Source organism: Anarhichas minor, unplaced genomic scaffold (assembly GCF_050575085.1).
Source record: "Anarhichas minor isolate MPS153535 unplaced genomic scaffold, ASM5057508v1 ptg000027l, whole genome shotgun sequence".
Lineage (NCBI taxonomy): Eukaryota > Metazoa > Chordata > Actinopteri > Perciformes > Anarhichadidae > Anarhichas > Anarhichas minor.
Window position 1 is genome coordinate 18182450 of NW_027466473.1, and position 18492 is coordinate 18200941.

General features: G+C 42.4%; 1 protein-coding gene across 2 annotated transcripts in view; it reads right to left on the reverse strand.

Annotated features, from left to right (window-relative positions):
* The window catches only part of zbtb16a (zinc finger and BTB domain containing 16a), a 132078-nt gene that overhangs the window by 29781 nt on the left and 83805 nt on the right, over positions 1 to 18492 (reverse strand). The gene's annotated exons all lie outside the window — the stretch shown is intronic.

An 18492-nucleotide genomic window follows, 5' to 3' on the forward strand; every position in this document is an offset into this window, starting at 1 on the left:
GTGGCAGGAAAAAAATGGAACATAAATATTAAAACAGAATATAAATAAGGATTACGGTCGACCGGGGTTATGCAGCATAAATACATGCAACTGCTAGTACCAGCACTGGAAGATGCATGAGAACTACGGGAGGAGGATGGAATACAGGATTCCGTGCTGCAGAACAACTCTCACTCAATTATACGCAAGTTGCTTAAATACGTGCATCTTTTTAATCTTACTAACCTCGTTTCAAATGTTTTTAAAAGCACAAAAAGAAATAGTACAGACTATTTTGAAAACATTCTGGAGAATGTGAAAATGATTCATCTTCAAGCACGAAATTCAATACATTTATAATTGTGGCTCATCTCACAAAAATACTTTGTTACGACACTGAGTGCAAGAAAAACATAGCATACTGTAACTTTCTTGTTATGTATTAAATATTGAATCCAAGTTTCATAAAAAGGCGATGGAACACTCACCCTAAGTGTATCTATTCATGTTTAACTCCGCCACCAGAGGTTTCAGTTGGGATTTGTAACACAGATTGATTTGAAAAACGTGGACAGGATCCAAAATAGTGTATCTTGTGTTAGATCAGCTTTAGTGTGTGTTTTTGTTCTCCCCTGCTGCACATCCCTTGTTGCTTTAATGACCCAGTAAATCCAGCATTTTCATCTTATTCCTATTTGTAGTTTTCAGCATTATCATTATATCATGAATATCAGGGTAACAATATTGCTTTCCTTTTAATAGTTTAGGGGAATATTGTATCATAGTCTTCATTTCATTCACATTTCAGTGAATTACATGGCAGGACCTGATTAATATAAAACGTGGACATGACCCAAAACAAATATTTTTTTAAATATTACATCCCTTTATTGCTGCAATGGCCCATATGCCTGATTTATTCATGGCATTCAGGAATATTACTGTATCATCATCTATACTTTATTCATATTAAAGTGAATTGAGAGACAAAAGAGTTTCCAGAAAAAAACAAATCTATTAAATATATAAGGTATACTGTGTGTTACCATTGCAATATGTTTCTATTAGCTAAAAAAAGTTACTGCCTAAGCTCCCCGTACAATTCATCCAGTTTGAACTGATGACTCCAATCAACTACTGAGAGAAGAACAAACTTGACATGCACACATTAACACATGCTCATCCATTCCCCACACAAAGCCAATATTTCATGTCTGCATGACAAAGAGAGAGGAGAAAAAAATAATCTGAATTGTGGCTTTGATTCAATTCCTATCTTCATCTTTTTCACCAGGGAACTCCACTTATCACAATATCACTGGGCAGCTTGTAGATTTAGTCATTTTGCTGCGTGAAACGCTCAGGCAGATGAGAGCAGAGCAGCTTCATGTCTTCCTCATTTGTACAGCAAAATCAAAGGCAGCTGAGAAACTCGGCGAGGCTCAAAAGCTCCTCAGACGGAAAGGGAGAGGAGAGAAAAACAAGTGCTTTCAGTGCCAGGACTGTTAACAACCACCTGTATGCGCCCACCTGTGGTTTCTAAAATGGCTCACGCAAAGAGCCGGTACCCAGGAGGAATTAAAGCTAATCCTAAAATAATCTTTGAAAAATGAAGACTTTGGATGATATTCACTCAAAGCATACAGATGTATAACTCTCATGGAGATTCATTTGCCTTCGCCACGAGCGACTACAAATTCATACTGCAATCCAAAATGCTGCCAAATTCCGTTGGGCTAAACTGAATATTCTTACTCACCATGATCAAATTGGGATTCACTGAAGGCAGAAATGAAATCATTACTAAAAGACCATCATCTTAAGCCTCCATCTCGGGGGAGAAGTGAGAAGCCTGCTGCCCCAGATTGCCTAAAAATGCAGATAAGAAACGATCCTGCACCAGAAATTGGTCCTGCAGGACTATTACATTGGAGAGATTAGTGGAAGATAATCATATAATGGCAATGATAGCACCGATCGCAACAAAACGACCCCATAAAGTCACCTCTGAATAAAGAACAGGCGATACAGATGAGTGGGAATAAAGCTGTAAAGTGCTTGTGCAGGGCAGCATGTGCGAGGCAGCTGTGTGCTGGGATCAGTGCGGCCTCTGGCCAGCAGGGGGCGCTCCTCTGTCTCCACTCACACTCACTGGTTCCCACTGGAGAGGCAGAGCAACAGGGAAGGGGAGAAGTCCTCATATGACCTTCCAGTTCACAGGAGTTTGCCTCCAGAAAGAAAAAAAGCCTCTTATATGGTGTATGGTAAGACTTAACAGCCTCGGTGTCCACCGCTGAGACAGTTAATGGCTGAGAATGGAGATTAGAAAGTAGTTGAGAGGGTCAGGTGTTTGCTCCCGAGCACTGGGGTTACTGAGGGTAAATGCTGTTCCACTAACATGCTGTTCTAGTGTGGGCAAAGTCTGAGGAGTAAAGTCTTGTTAAATTCAGATGCAACACAGCAGTCATCCTAACAAGAGGAGAAGCCTCCAATCAGCCTGGAGGACTTTTTATATATTTTTTTAATCACAGTCACTTCTGTCAGGATTAATCTGGAAATGAGTATCCTGAAACAAGATGGCGCACGACTGCCAAAGAAAGAACTTCATCATGGAAAATTCTTTAAAAAAAAAAAAACTACCCAAACACATTTAAAAGAAACTGTTTAAACTCATTCCAATGTTCTTTGTTTAGTTTTGCTGCATCGTAAAACATGTTTAATTGAAACCTATCTATAGGTATTCGACCAATAACAAAACCAGCTGGAGGACGACAAACAAAAATTTGATTTCATAAAATGTAGAAGTTAAACGGTTCCACAAAGAACTCCCAAAACATTTTAGAGTTCACTGAATGATCTGCATTAACTCTTTATGGTGTCTTCTAAACGACAGGGTTCATAAAGGAAATCCTGCGACAGGGAAACTCTTCAAGCTGAGTTAAAGTAACAATGAGTGAAGGATGAGAATAACATTATTCTAGTGTTTCCTCAATGTCAACTGATTTTATAAACAGACCAAAACCATACAATGCGTTCGTCCATCTCTTCATATTTGACAACTTCTCCCTATCCTGTCATTTGTTCCTATTAAACACGTACAACTTTTAAAAACAGTAAAGAGTATGTGGGATTGACTCTAGAGAGAGTGTGTGTGTGTGTGTGTGTGTGTGTGTGTGTGTGTGTGTGTGTGTGTGTGAGAATAAGGTACGTCAGAGTTGGCTACACAGCCAATACTTCTCTTTTGAAGCAGAAAGATTCTGTGATGAGCCTTTTACTTGTTCCGTGAGAATCATTAAGAATCATTAAGGGTCGTAATGAAAGACATTGTGAGATTTGTGCTTCGTGGAAAACAAAGTGTAACTTGTTGTTGACATCGCCTTCCCACAGTGTCTTCCTTATCTCCTTATGCTGCTACTTTGTGTCTGCTCCATCATCTCTATCTTTAGCTCTTCCTCTCTTCCTCTACCTCTCTGTCTCTAGGCCATATTTCTCCATGGACAGAGCCCAGGAAATTATAGTGTGGTGTGGGAGGGAGAGACCACTAGCTCCGTAACCCGGACTTGCTGCTATAAATCCACCACTTTTTTCTTTTGTTAGTGGTGAGGGGGCGAGGGGGGGGGGGTATTCTCCCACCTTGACCCCATCAGTACATCTGGCCCGCAAACAAGCAGACTGACACACACACATACACACACTCGACAGTCGGCGACACACACCAGACACAAACACAACCTCCTGCTCACACACTTGGGTGGAAAGCAGAACGCAGAAACAGAGCCAGCATCACTAACTCCATACATGTGACTGAGCGATGCCATGCAGCCACAATGGGCCGATGTGTCCGTGGAGACAACGCACCCTCGTCAAATTTCATTAAATGAGCGCGAAATCTGGAAACACCGATCATGTGTTGTTGACAGAATTGATGTGAACGTTACATTCTTCCATTACTAATTAGATGATGCACATTTAACACTAGACACTCAGTGACTTAACAGTCTCAAGTTAAACTGCTTTTTGCGGTAAAAAGTAAGACAATGTTACGTGGATCCCAAGAAGATTTAAATCCTAGTAAAGAATATTCCAAAACAGAGAAGACACTCCAAACGAGGAAAAAAAAAAGAAAAAAAAAGGAAGAGACTTAATCTTTGTCCAAGAACAAAAGTGATGGTGATTTGTCCTAAAGATAAAGCCCGGAGGCATCCTTGATCTTTTACGGATGACCACGAATCCTTTATTGAACTATGTTGGTAGAAATCTAATAAACACACACATCAGTGATCGCTGGACAATGGACACCTCTGGCTGACAATATGTGTCAATAGAGACAGACACATTGGATAAGTTGTCCCTTCTGTTCTCTTTAATTTCAGATGTGTGTATTGTATTTGTTATTTTACATGTTTTACAAGCAAATTTAATTTTTTTATCAAAGCAGATTTAGTGACTGGCTTTTCTTAGCTGTTAGGTAACTTTAAACAAGGCAAACTGCGTCATGTTGTATTTTGATTAATAGTTGCACCTCAGGTGAAAGGTTGCATTTCACTCCATTTCTTCTGCATGCATGCCTGTCTTCATCTTTATTTGTTCCAGAGCTGCTGCTGCTGTAGACTGGTCCCTGCTATTCCTCTGAGAGTTTGATTCAAAGTGAGTTCTTAAAGTTCAAACAAAACCCACTTCTTTACATGTACTCGAATGGAGATTCAGATATGAAAAAAAGCCCCTGCATGTAACTATTGGTGAGGAACAAAGGCTACGGTCTTCACTGAGTCAAAGAGCTGCACTTTGGGATGTTTAAAAGACGGACTTTCTCTTCTTTTTTTCCCCTTTCCCTCCATTTCTACCCTATATAAGATTCCTGGCCTTTCACCTGACCCCAGGCCTTAGCCATGGGTGTTGGGGGAGCTGGTTGATTGCAGTGTTGGGGGTTAAAGTGTAATCCTGGTCCTGTGACCACAAAGGCTTGGCCCCTGAGGGCCAAGGTCCAGCCACATTTTCTGAATTGCAATGTTATCCCTCAGCAAACCCTTCGGACTGACTACATATCAAAGGATTTGCAGGGCTCTACGAAGCCCAATGTCTTCCCTCAGTCGGTTATGTCTTTAACTTTGTTTTTTAGATTGTGCGGGGGGGGGGGGGGGGTTAAAAAAAACTAAACTCTAACTTTCTAGAGTCCAGTTTGAGAACTTGTCAACAGCAGAATGAGCTTTGTTTTCATTACATCAGGGCCTCGGTCCAACCAGTCTCACATCAATCTATTAACAAGAGTAATTGCCACATAGCATCATTACAACCGACACATATTTTAAACTATTGAGATGCTGATATCTGGCAGCTAGTGTACCGCTAATTGCTTGCTTAAGTAATCCATTAAGGAGTGTTTCTACAACAGCTTGCATGCTCCATTATCATCAGTTTTATTCTGAGCAAACCTTAACAAACCCTTTTTAACAGCACCGCGGCTTGGCCCTGAGCGCCTCTTTGCATTTAAACCTAAAGAATTTGCTTTTTTTTTTTTTTAAAGGAGCAACTTCAGAAGATAGAGAGAACTGAAGCGAAAGAGAGAAAGGTTTAATTGACGCCTCCCCCATTTTCCCATGGTAAAGACAAGAGGGAGGAGGGACTGGGGAGAGAAGAGGAGGGGGGGGGGGGGGGGTGACACTACTCTCCTGGTGTTGCGACTGTACAAAAGGAAGCAGATTTGCAGAGGAGGTGACCCCTAACCTCTAAAGCTGCAGAAAGGGTCCTTGGTGGCCCCAGCACCACCCAATCAATCACCTCCCAGAGCCTGCTGGTCAGCCGGACTGTAAGGGGACACCGCAGTCGGACCAGTGGACCCTCCCCCCAAACATTCCTTAGTAGGACTTTAAGGGGGGGGGGGGGGTGAAAAAATGAAAAGCCGAGCTGCTCAAGATTTTTAAGTAAAAAATATACTCGTTCCATTCAGTCAAACTCACTTCACTTAATCCTCTTTCGACCAAATTAAATTTTGGTGTCAGGACTCGGTCTCCACTAATCTAAAATCGTCAGTAAACAAGCGCTCCATCCACAGGGACCTAGAAGTGCCAACAATACTTCAACACGTTCGCCACGCTGACCCTGCAGCCACGGCTCATCATTTTCTTTTTCACTGATTTTCAAAAATAGTCCAAATATTTGCAATGATTTAAAAAATGTTTTGAATTTCCTGCTGACAGAAAAGGACCTCAAATAAGAAGAATATTTAATTAAAATAAACCTCACTGGAGAAAGTACCCGGTGTTTGCTCTGAACAAGTATTTTAGACTGAATACCACTCATTTCATTATTCAAAATAAATACCGATACATTTTTTAACATGTTTCTAAGAGTAGCAGAATATTTCTTTCTAAATGTGGATTAGTTTAATTTTTCATTTCATTATTTACTTCATTATAATGACAAGAGGCAAGTTTACTCAAGCAACCCCACTGAACACATAAAATAAATATATAAAGTAATATAATGGAGTTGCTTTGGCATGCAGCATCTTTATCTGCCTGTGCTTGACCAGCACCTCACGATGTTACACTGCTGTGCAGAAGATCTGTCATTTTCTTACAAAATAATACTGTTGCTCCAAAGCTGTAAAAAATGGTCAAGGTCAGTGTACAGTGAACAGCTGGCTGCTGACTTACGAGTGTGTTGCTGACACCACGGAGACTTTTGGCATGTTTGCTTGTGAATAAATACATAATTAAATGCTAAATTAGTTTTCAAGAGACCGTTTAAATATTAAGAGCCAGGGGAGCAGGAATGAAGGGCAGCAAGGTGGACAGTGATCAGTGACTTACTGGTATCACTGGGGAAGTGTTTTTAATGCTCTTCAATACGTCTCTGCCTTTACACAACTTTTAAACACAGCTAACTCACTGTATATTGCATTCAATAATGCACAATATTCAACTCTCATCTGCTTCAGCCGAGATTCTCATAATGCTGTTTAGAAATGATGATTAGGAAAACTGACACACTCTGTACTCATTTCTCGTCAAGGCTCACATCATCTTTCCAGCGACTTCGAAAAACAAAACAAAAAGGAACTCGAGCTCTCTGATCCTACAGGAATCTTTGGCCTCAAATCACGAGCTAGCCAGCCTGTAAACAAAGGCTTTTCTGTTGGATAAGAGTCATGCATCTTGTTGAGCCAGTTAAAAACAGACCAAACGGACATTAATTATAAATGACCCTTGACCTCTGGTCTGATATAAAGATAACATCGATGGCTATCAACACATCACGCAGCTCTCTCTCTCTCTCTCTCTCTCTCTCTCTCTCTCTCTCTCTCTCTCTCTCTCTCTCTCTCTCTCTCTCTCTCTCTCTCTCTCTCTCTCTCTCTCTCTCTCTCTCTCTCTCTCTCTCTCTCTCTCTCTCTCTCTCTCTCTCTCTCTCTCTCTCTCTCTCTCTCTCTGCTAGTTAGTTTCACGTTGATATTTAAATAGCCAGTCATGTGTCATCTGCGTTTTGCTCGCCAAGGGAAGTTTAGCAGCCGCTTGTGTTTTATTCACTAGAAGTTTCCCTTGTTATTTGAATAGCATTGGTTCCTGGCAGCAGCTTTCTGACAACCTGAAACACATCTGTTTATGGCAGCTGCAAGCAGGAATGGTCTTAGATACTTCGCAGGTCATTACATCTGTATAGCCTTTGCTACTCAATATGGAACTCGACATTATGATAAAAAGCCGACTAATGTGCAGCACAGGACGCTGGAGTCTACAGCAACTACGCTCAAAGCATTGCAGGTCATAGCAGCAGTATGTGGAAGAAAGAATGCTGTCTAATCGGGTGAACTAGTGATTCCCTAGTGACACCACACCTCTCACGCACAGGACTCATTGTCACTACGACCAAATCACCAAAGAAGAAGTGAAACAAGAAAGTCCAGTGACTCAGTCAGAAAACATCAGACACGTGTGCTTTTACTCCATCTTTCCATGAACAAATTAACACTCGCAGGATTTTTATTTTCCCTCGCTGAGCTTATCTAGTATTCACTAGTGTTTTTTGTATTTTTTCATGGCTGGTTGCAGAGGCCTGACCAGGTGCCATCTATCAAAACAATCTGCTCTCAGGGTGAAACCTGCTATTAACTGATAAGAGTCTGCCCTCCGTGGGTGTAATGGGTCCCACTTGAGTTTCTTTTCGTATTGTCCTAGCGGGCCACCTCCAAGACAAACGCAACCCAATGACTGCTCTCTCTCCGTTTCACTCCTCTCCGTCTAAAAGCACAGCAACTGCTTCACACCACCGTACGGTCTTCAACAGCCAAAAGCATCCGGGCCAGCTCAAGTGAGAGACTTCATTCCTACCCAGCCAAGAAATGACATCACAGTGAAGGTATTAAGATCAGCTCTATGCACCGGGCAAAAAAGGGAATAATGTTGACGAATATTCAGGAATAATTGTTATCTCATTATGTTATCATTATTATTTTATGCAAATTAATTTCAAATCACAAACACTGGTTTGCATTGTTCAGCAACGCGTGCTAATCTGCAGAAAATTCCTTTAGTTGAGTTAAATACAGTGTTGAATGTAACTGGAGATTTGAAAAACAATAAAGGGCCATACCAGCACTTTTTAGCAGGTCAGCCGGACCACTGACTTAAGAATGCATTGCCATTTGACAATTATTTTTTCAGTTGCAAACAGTAAAACTAAACATAAGTTACAGTGCAAAGTAATGAACTGTCTTGGGAATATTTACAAGATGCACTGAAATCAATGTGTAAACCAATTGCTTTTTAATTCCAACTGTTTGCTGGAATCAAAAAGGTGTAGCATGTTGCAAGCAAGCGGATATTTGTAGCTGATGGGCTGAAACATGCAAAGAGGTGGATCATTCAGGGTTGACTTTATGTTCAACACAACCCCTAAAGATGGTTATCGTACAATAGCCCACAGAACACCGAAGCCCGTTTTAAAAAAAAGGTTAGCAAGACATTCCACTGGGAAAAGAAAATCTGGCATGCATCCATGTTTCTCTCCTGGTTTTCCTGAAATAAACCACTGGAACAAACACACATTATAATTAAGGTCCACCGGCATGGAAATTCCTATTTAACTCTAAGTGTAATGTCGCATCTATTTGTTCATACGGGCTGCTGTTTGAAAATCATTGGACAACACACAACCTAGAATTCTAACATTACATAGCCTCTTTGTGTGTGAAGTGATCAAAGCGGTTTTCTTATTAGTGGTTGGTGAGCAGTTCATTTCTCTTACAGAGAGATGAAGTCAGCTCATCAACTGGGAGCCGAAATCACATTCAAATGGAACGATAATTAATTAGGTCTAAATGTAATTTTAATAATTGGGATAGTCCAGGATGCTCTTGTTTTATCTTAATCCTTTTCTCCTGCCTCAAGACAGAGGGAGAGACAGCCGAGGCAGCATGTACATACAGGAATCCTCCTACTGTCTCCCTCGGATGAGCGCGGCTATCTTATTTCAGAAGTGAGCAGCAGTGACTTAAAAAAAGGGGAACCCCTTTCTTCCCGTTTAGGCAGTTCTAGCCATCGAAGCCTGCAACGGGAAGGCTGCCAAAATGACTCATCAAAGATTGACGAGGGTTAAGCTCCCATAATCAATATGACACTGCTAAGTGCCCTTTGATTGAGCTGCACGCAGTGTAAAAGGACATTTCTGTGTGCCCGGCTGCTCTTGCCACAAAGAAATGCAGCATTTGTCCAAAGCTAAACGGTCTTCTGAATGTCATTGTCACGGGTACATTAACTTTTATATGAGTCTGAGAGACAGACTTAGAGTGAGGATGAACGGCCATTTTCATTAGCGTGGCTGCTCGGTGCCATTAAGGGGTGCTGTTAGACGGACAGGGACAGAAAAAGGTTTGCACGGGGGCTGCGCGTCGAGCAAAGGCTGGAGATTTCATTCCTTGTCTTCAGATGTACCCACGAGGAGCTGGATTGGTGAAGGGAGTGGCTAAATTTGCCGGTGTGAAACCTCGTGTCACTAGGCAACTGGATCTGATGGCTCCTTTGTTTGGGGTGAAAGGTTGGAAGCACTCGTACTAATCTCCTTGCTTCACAATTAAGGAACACAGGAGAGCTGCTCGAACCTCTTCCCGCTCTCAAACAACAACAACAAAAAGGAAAGGATTGAAAGGCTCCTCTATTGTCCCTCCTCCTCAGTCCCTACTCCCCCCCCCCCCCCCCCCCTCCTTCCACGCTAATCGAAAGGTATTTGCACTGTAAATTAAAAGGGCCCTCGTGCGTTGCTGTTTTAACACCGACGCGCTCTCCTAAGATGTCCACAAACAGCTCCAATCTAATTACAGAGGGAGATTTACTTCAAATAACACTGTGGACAAAAGAACCCTGGCTATTGTTGACGTGGGGCCAGTCTTCCACATCTCTTTCTCTCTTTCACTCTCTTGGGCGAATCCCTTTATATTCAAAGTCCTCGCCTTGCCAAGGTTAAAATGGAATGGGGTATCTGAAAGTAGGGAACCTCCTGACAAAAGAGGCCTTTTTATTCCCCGGGTGGCAAAGGCCTTCGTAGATTTCCACCATTCTGTCTCTTTCCTTATCTATTCCTTTTTTTTTTTAACCAGGCCGATCTTGAACAAAGCCGCAGCGGCTGACATGCAAATGTAACGGGGGAGAATAGCGGCATCTAAGGATTTGAGATTGTCCGACAACGGGACGCGCTCGCTGGGGTTGCATTGTGACGTGCGGCTGAGACACATCCTCAGGGTCGAAACAGGGAGGCAGGGGATGCTGGATATTGGCTGGCCAGATTTGCAGTGTGTCCTGCTGACTTCCATTTTATGGCCCGTGAATCGCAGAGCCCTCTGGGAGTCTATAATCCGCCCACCCCCCCACTGCCCACACCACATCATTTTATTGGTCTCTCTGGATGCGTGGCTGCTATCCCTGGTTTACAATGATCCATCCATGTGGGGATTCTCCTGCAGCCAGACTGTTGCACCACTACGGACATCCCAATTTGCTACTGGATCCCACCCACCTATTTCCCCCTTATAAGAATACTACCTCCCTCCCTGACATGCTGTTGTCCCATGGTTTCCTGTGGTGATGCATCAATGCGACTGTGCCCACCATGACACTAAGCCTCGGCACTGAGGCTCTGCAGTGCAGAGGCCCAGTTGGGTATTTCGCAATGAATGAAGCTGGGTGCAGGGGAACGTAGCAGTGCCAACTCTCATTCACACATTTTATCTCATTTACACACAAACCACACACCCTTTATTCACATGGGCCGCTGTGCATAACACTTATGGCCGTGGCGGATGATTACTACAGGGTGTTGGTCACACTGAAGCCGTGCACAGTATCCATCAGCCAAACGGAGGATCTTCCTCCGCCTGGAAAAACTCATTTAGATCTTATCTGGGGAAAAATTTGTTTGCTGAGGGAGAGGGAGGAGGTTAGTAGCAGGAGAAGTGACTGTGGTCTAGCTGGTGCCGCTTGATTTAATTTAGCCACCGATAGTGTCTCTGACCACTTGTACTCTTCTTATTTTGGAAGGTGAGTGAGAGTGAGTGCCAAGGAGGGGGAGATGGAGGGAGGCAGAGAGAAAGAGGTATTTGTTTACAGAGATGGAGGTATAAGAAACGGTGGGGTTTTAAATGATCATGTTGCAAACGTTTCAACAGTAAATAGATATTAGATAGTATAACGACCTGTGACAATATAGAGCCAAAATGTAAGCTGAGCACATCCTCAGTCATTGACCCCACAGAAACCACTTTCTAGTATCCCTGTCTTAAATATTATTTACTATAATATAATGCAGTGATTGTCCAACATTAAATCAATAGATTACAATTTTGATGATCAATTAACTATCCATTTTAGAAGTCAATTATCCAGCAGAAATACTGCAAAAAAACGGCATATCGAGTCCTTTTGACAAAATGTTATTGGGCTAGTGGAAATTATAATTTTCACTTTTTTTTATGTTAAACTACGGAGGGCAATGATTAAAACAGACACTAAAACATTCACACCCGAAGGGTTGAGTGTGATCTAGATTTAACATGGAGCATAACTATGTACTCTGTGGTGTTTTGCCTGTTTGTTTGGTGCGAACAGAAGAAGACGCTCATCTCTGTGGGTCTCTGTACGTGTTTGGGTTTGGCAAGGTGAACGTGGCACCCGATACCAGCTGTGACCCAGAACGCCCTGTGTGAGTTCTCTGGCGTGGCCGGGTACAGACAGACAGACAGACACACAATCTGCCTCCGACCATGGACAGCTTGCTCAATTATGAGTGGGATGCTGAAATGACGAGCATTAGCCTGGTGCTAATCAGCATTTTGACTCACCAGATGACACAGACAGCAAAAGCAACGTGCTAACACTTTGTGATCAAAAGTCATAATGCTAATGCACATCTGGCCTTCAGCGACAAGCTGCGTTGAGCTCAAATGCCTCATAAACATGGATATTTTATCTTTTTATGGTGATGATTTTATTCATTTAGAGTTAGGAGTGAGCAGTAGGTTGAATCACATTCACACTTGCAGGGTCCAGGTATGTTGCTGTGTGTGTGTGTGTGTGTGTATCAGCAACATGTGTGTAGAACAGCCTTCCTGGGCTGGAAGAATATTTGCTTTGCTTATCGCCGCCCTAATGCTCACTGACAACTTAATAACATCACAATTAACTAAATGCTAAACAGATGCCAGTGCTGGACTAATGTGATTGAGACAATCGGCACTTTTGACGTGACCCCTGTGTAGCGCTGCCATTGGCCTAATTTGCTTGAGTGACATGACTGGACTGTGTGTGTTTTGTGTGTGTGTTTGTATTTGAGGTAACTGATTGCAATGCCACCGGCGAACAATTTAAAAGGAAAAAAAAGACGAGGGAGAAAAGAGGTAATGCAACTGAAAAGAGATTCTTTCTTCTGACCACTATAACCTTGTTGTATCCCCCACCCCCCCCTTTTTCTCTTTTGCTTTTTCTGTCTCTCCTCTTATCCTCCCTCCCTTTCTGCCGCTCTCTCTCCAGCCAAACTATTTCTGGCTTGAGAAAAGAAAGTGTTTACTCTGCGGCAGAGGCCTGCTGGAATCACGCTGTGTTCCCACTGGCTAAACCCACTATTGCCACTCCATGGTTTGCATATTTTCCCTGTATTACAAGACTTTAAAAAAAGGACAGAGGGAGATAAAGAGAGGAAGAAAGAAAGAGAAAGGAGTGCGAGAGCTGCATCCCCCTCCTATTATATGTGGATTTTCTCTGGAATTGCCATGTGTACGTGTGTGTGTGTGTGTGTGCGTGTACATGGAGATGATTCATGTATAAACAGGAACACCAGGAACAGTCGGACAACAAATTCTTCCAAGGCCTGTGGACTCCAAACTCATTCCTACGCGGGTCACATGGGAGATGCAGTCCCCGTCGTTTCCACTCGACAGCTCATGAATAAGAGGCAACTGCTTGTACTGAATGTGGCCTTAGTTTGACGGGTGAATGTACAGATTTCAGTGAAAATTAAAAAGTGTGCACTTGTGGATACACACTTTGCAGTTATAGAGCCTGCAGAGCCTGTAAGATGCATGAATCACTGGTAGTGAAATCAGCATTTGTTTAAATCACCAGACAGACTAAAAAACAAACCAAGAGAAAGTAATTTCACTTCAATTTATTGCTTACTTTCTTTGCTTGTGAGCCACTGTCTCTTTGAGCATATTCTGACCTTTTGCTTCTTCTGCACCAAGCTACAGTTTAATCAAGTGGAATGTGAGTGTGGTGGGCTTTACCAATAAAATACAAGAGCTATAAATTATGGCGGGGACTAAAACAATCTAATGAAAAAAAGAAATGAGGATAGCTGGCAGAATGATAGAGATAAAGGGAGAATGAGAAAAAAAAACTGCAGAGCTCAGAGCTCAGAAGTGTCTTGTACAGCCCGACGGGGGAGAGGCCGTACTGGGAATGCAAATTGAAAATGACACATTGGAGTTGGCCGTGTTTAAATGAGCATAACAGTTTCCCAATATGACATTTTGGAGTGGGACAAAATCCACATTGAAACAGTTTTGAAAACAGTGAAGAGCTGATATCACAAAGAGGAAATGTCAGCAGTAACGGACAACTACGGCTTTCCTGTCAAAAAACGTTAACTTCTGTTAAAGTAACGTGTCCTTTACTAACGAAATGTTCCAAGATGTACAATACAGAATGCATTCGTGACTCTCCATATTAAACAATAACCAGCACCTTAAACTGTACTGCTCCGGTCAACAGCAGAACTCACGTCATGAGACAAAAATATACAAGCTTCATTAATAGATAAAATCTTCTATTTCTGACCCATGAATTGAAAGTCAATCCTACAAATACAACGGCTAAGTTTGACTGAAAAAAAACTGCTTTTGATAAAAGCCTGACCCATGTGCCACCATATGATCCCAGAAGATAAGGAGGGAATGCTGTAAGGCAAAAAACGTTTTAAAAAGTCTGAGCGTCCTGTCATGTTTTGGCATTTGAAACATGAAATCACATCTCCTCCTTCCTCCTCCCTAGAATTGCTATTCTACCTTTGAGGTAGATTGCCTACCAAACATCAAGATCCTATTTCTTTTAGATTCATCCTGGAAAAAATTGGATGAATGTCGGAAAAATCTGAATTCAGATAAGCAACAGATACAAGTTGTTTTTTTTCTCCATTCACAGAAATCCATGACATTCATAGTTTTCTCGACAGTATTTCAAAATAAAATTGCGTTTTTGCAGCGGTCTCATATCAGTATGCACATTACATTACATCCTGCTTCCTGCCAGTCACCTGACATCCACATGATGAAATGGAGGTCTCCACCAAGAAATCCTCCCTATAAGCATGTAGCTTTACATGTTTTGTTTGTCTGGAAGGCTGCCAACAGTGCAACGCTAGGACTTGAAGTAAATAGTCCAAGTCTGGAGGACATGGGACAGAGACAGTAGTAAATGGGCTACAACTCTTAATGAGAGCAGTGATTTTCTTTAAGAATGGGAGCTCCATGAAAGCCAGACACTGTTCTTTGCTTGCGAAAGCCCTGAGGCGAGTCCCAGTGTAGAGAGATTGTGGGACTGATGCTATGTCATCCAATTTGGAAAAATATACGACAGAAATTAGCCGTCAATAGATGTAACGCGACTGAATACAGGCATTCCTAGATTTATTTGTGTGTGTTATTTGCCACAGATGGCACAAGTTCAGTGGGTAAAAACAGCCCCCCCCACACACACACACACACAAGCGCAAAAGAGCTCGTCTATTAGGAATAACGACAGCTTCAGGAATGCCTCAGTGGCCTCCAAAACTATCCCGTGGTTTTGGATGAACACTCGCTATATTTCCCACCTACAGTTTGAAGGCTGTTGAATAACATAGAGAGGTGTGTGCTAAACCAAGGGCAGCCCTGTTTAAAAGAAAGAGCGGACAGGCAAACTGAGAAAGACACAAGAGGTTGAGTCAGACTGCAGCTGATCAGGCCAACAGAGGAGATGCCACAATAGTTCCCATTCAAAGCAGCAAGAAACAGCCACAGTTTCAGAGGCCAAATATTGTCATCAGAGAACATTAGCCAAGGGCTGAAACGCTGCCAAGAGGCAGGCGGAGATCAAATCTGGCTTTGATGGCCAACAGTAACCCCATGCTCCCACCACCCGCCCTCTCTGATGTTATGCATCTTGGGTACTGTACACACAGACATTTCTGTATAAATAAATCCATGTTTGTTAAGCTTTCTAGCTCAGACTGATTTAACACAGTACTGTCCAGTGGAGCTGCATTTGTATCAGATGTAGTTTCGTTTGTTTTGTCGACCTCTGTATTTTCTGCTGAGATAACATTATTTACATGTTCTACACACATAAGAGGGCCATGGCTAAGAAAAAACAAGAATTTAAGTCTAAAACCCTGTAACAATTGAGCTATTCTGAGAGCTTAAAGGCTTCGACAAGTAAAGGATGCAAGGATATAAAAGGGACTAAACACAGAAAAGTCCAATCAAAATGGTTCATCCTGATATGACCATGACATTTTTCTGAAAATGTCTTTCCAATATGCCCATTAGATATAAATGATCCTGTATGACTGTTGACATTTTAGCCTGATAGTGGTGCCAGAGGAATAGCATGTATGAAATTAAGGATGTCATCCTCTGGGGAGCATGAATGTGTTTCAGTACCTTTTAACCGACACAAGATTCTGATATTTCATGTGTCAGGGTAGGTCACCAAAGTAATCAGAAATCAACCTTGGGGACCATGAAAATCCATAGCGAATTTATTAGTAACTTATCTGGCCAGTAGTTGAGATATGTTGTTCTGAACCAAAATGACAGAATTACTGAATTACTTGGGAGAAAATAAATTGGTTAGGTCCCAAAAAACTCTTGCGATGCATGTCAAAATGGGGCAAAAAATATCTATGACCCACAGTTCCAATTTCCAAAATGTGATATTCAAAATATAATTCCTAGCAAGCCATGGCTGGAGAGATTGGCCCGTCAGGCGGGAAATTAACTGAATAGATACAAAATACTCTTACAGTAAAACCAGGAGGGCACTTTAGATTTCACGTTACACTTCATATTCTGATGACGTGTTGCATCAAAGCAGATTTGACAAATTCATATTAAGTCTGTGCAAAGTTCAGAGTGAGAGACAGAGAAAGGGAGTTGTTTGTTTACCTTTTTCAATCTCGTCTCATCAGTCACTCCCCTGCTGGAAAGAGACCAACCAGCCAAATGCGGTCAACCTTCAGCTCACTATTGATTTTGAGAGTCACTGTAGTGACAGCAATCAGTGAGTCCAATATTGGGGGATGTCATAATATAGGCGTACAGTAGCTTAAAGTGAACAGACACAGAGAAACTGAGAATCATATGGTGCAGTGAAAGTGCCTTGTCATATTTCACCAAAGCCCATTTTTCAGACTGATCTCTCAGAGGGGCTCAACACATGGATGATTACTATACTATTACTGCTGCTGCTGCGCCAGTTGTCTGGAGGGAAGACACGTCTGGCCCTGGCTGCGTTCACCGCCCCCCCGCCCCCCCAACCTCTACCATTCGTTCCAGACTGGAATGCCTATATTTAGAGTGCTCCTTTCCGCTGTTATGGCTGTTGGATCATTAGCCTCATTTAACCCTTCTTTACCTCCATAGAGCTGACTGGCTGAGGGCATGCCCCTCAGGAGTAACCCCCATATCCTGACTACACAGCCCCACCTTTCCCTCTCAAATGTTGGGGGGGCATGAGTGGATGCAAAGAAATAGTGGAGCCACGCAATGGGAGCTGCTACTGGGAGCCTAAGGGTCACGGCTTCAGATGAAGGACACTACACAAGATGATGATAATGATGATGATTTGTGGCTATTTTGGGGATCAGGTTCTGGCTTGAATGTGCCCTCTTTTCTCCCATCTCATTTTGTTTGACATGCTGGAGCTAAAGGATGACTATGTGGATCGGTTAGTGGTTGCCCCATGACCTTTCCTCTGATGGGCCATAGTTTAAGAAAAAAAATCGAAATCTGCTGGTCAATAGGGCCATGGGAGTTATCAAGCGTGTGCATGCTCCCCAGAGGATGAACTGTTTCCATTTTGGACACCCCATGGGCTTTCCTCCAGTGTCCTAAACTCTTCATGAAAACTATCAAACTAATGGCCTCCCTACCATTAGATTGACTGTGGACATTCATTGCAGCCAGAGGATTAATTCTATTGAACTTGCAGTTCCTGTGGCTTTTCTTATAGCAGAATTTACACTCTGCTCATAGTGTAGTAAAATGTAACAGGCTGACTACCAACATGTTTTAACAACACTGCTTAAGCATTACACACAGTGTAATCAACACTGCACAATACAATTGACAGAGTATTCCAGTTCCACACTAACAATACTAAGTCTCCACTAGTATAGACTAATGTTGTCGTTGATGCTGTAATCTGGTACCAGACTACTTACAAACTACCTATATCTGTAGTGTGTTACATTATGGGACAGTATTATCCATCAACATCCTATCAGCAGTAGTATGGGAGCATGTATACAGAACTGAGAGGCAGCTCTTGATAGGTTTTTATCTATTTTTAATCTGGAGAAACCAAGAGACTCACACACACACAAACGAAATACTCCAACACAAACGCTTGCCCCAAGCACGCCATCTTGGTAACAAAGTGGTGGAAATCTGAAACAATCCTTTTCCCCCAAATTAAAGAGTTCATCACCAGTAGTGAGACTGTTCTGGGCCATCACACATCTGCTGAAGGGGGATTTACTTCTTCCTATTTACATCTTGGCACCTAGATCGTCCTCATCTTCCCATCTTCATAGCTGAGCACTGATAAGCGACATCGGCCTGCCAAGTTTTCCCGGTTTGTTGATTACGGTTGGGTCTGTCTTGATTTAGGGCGAGTGGGACTAATCCAAGATGATGTGATCTATCTATCTGTCAATCCATGGCTCCAGTTAGCCAGAGAGGGCTGAGTGAGCCTCTGCACACCACCGCAA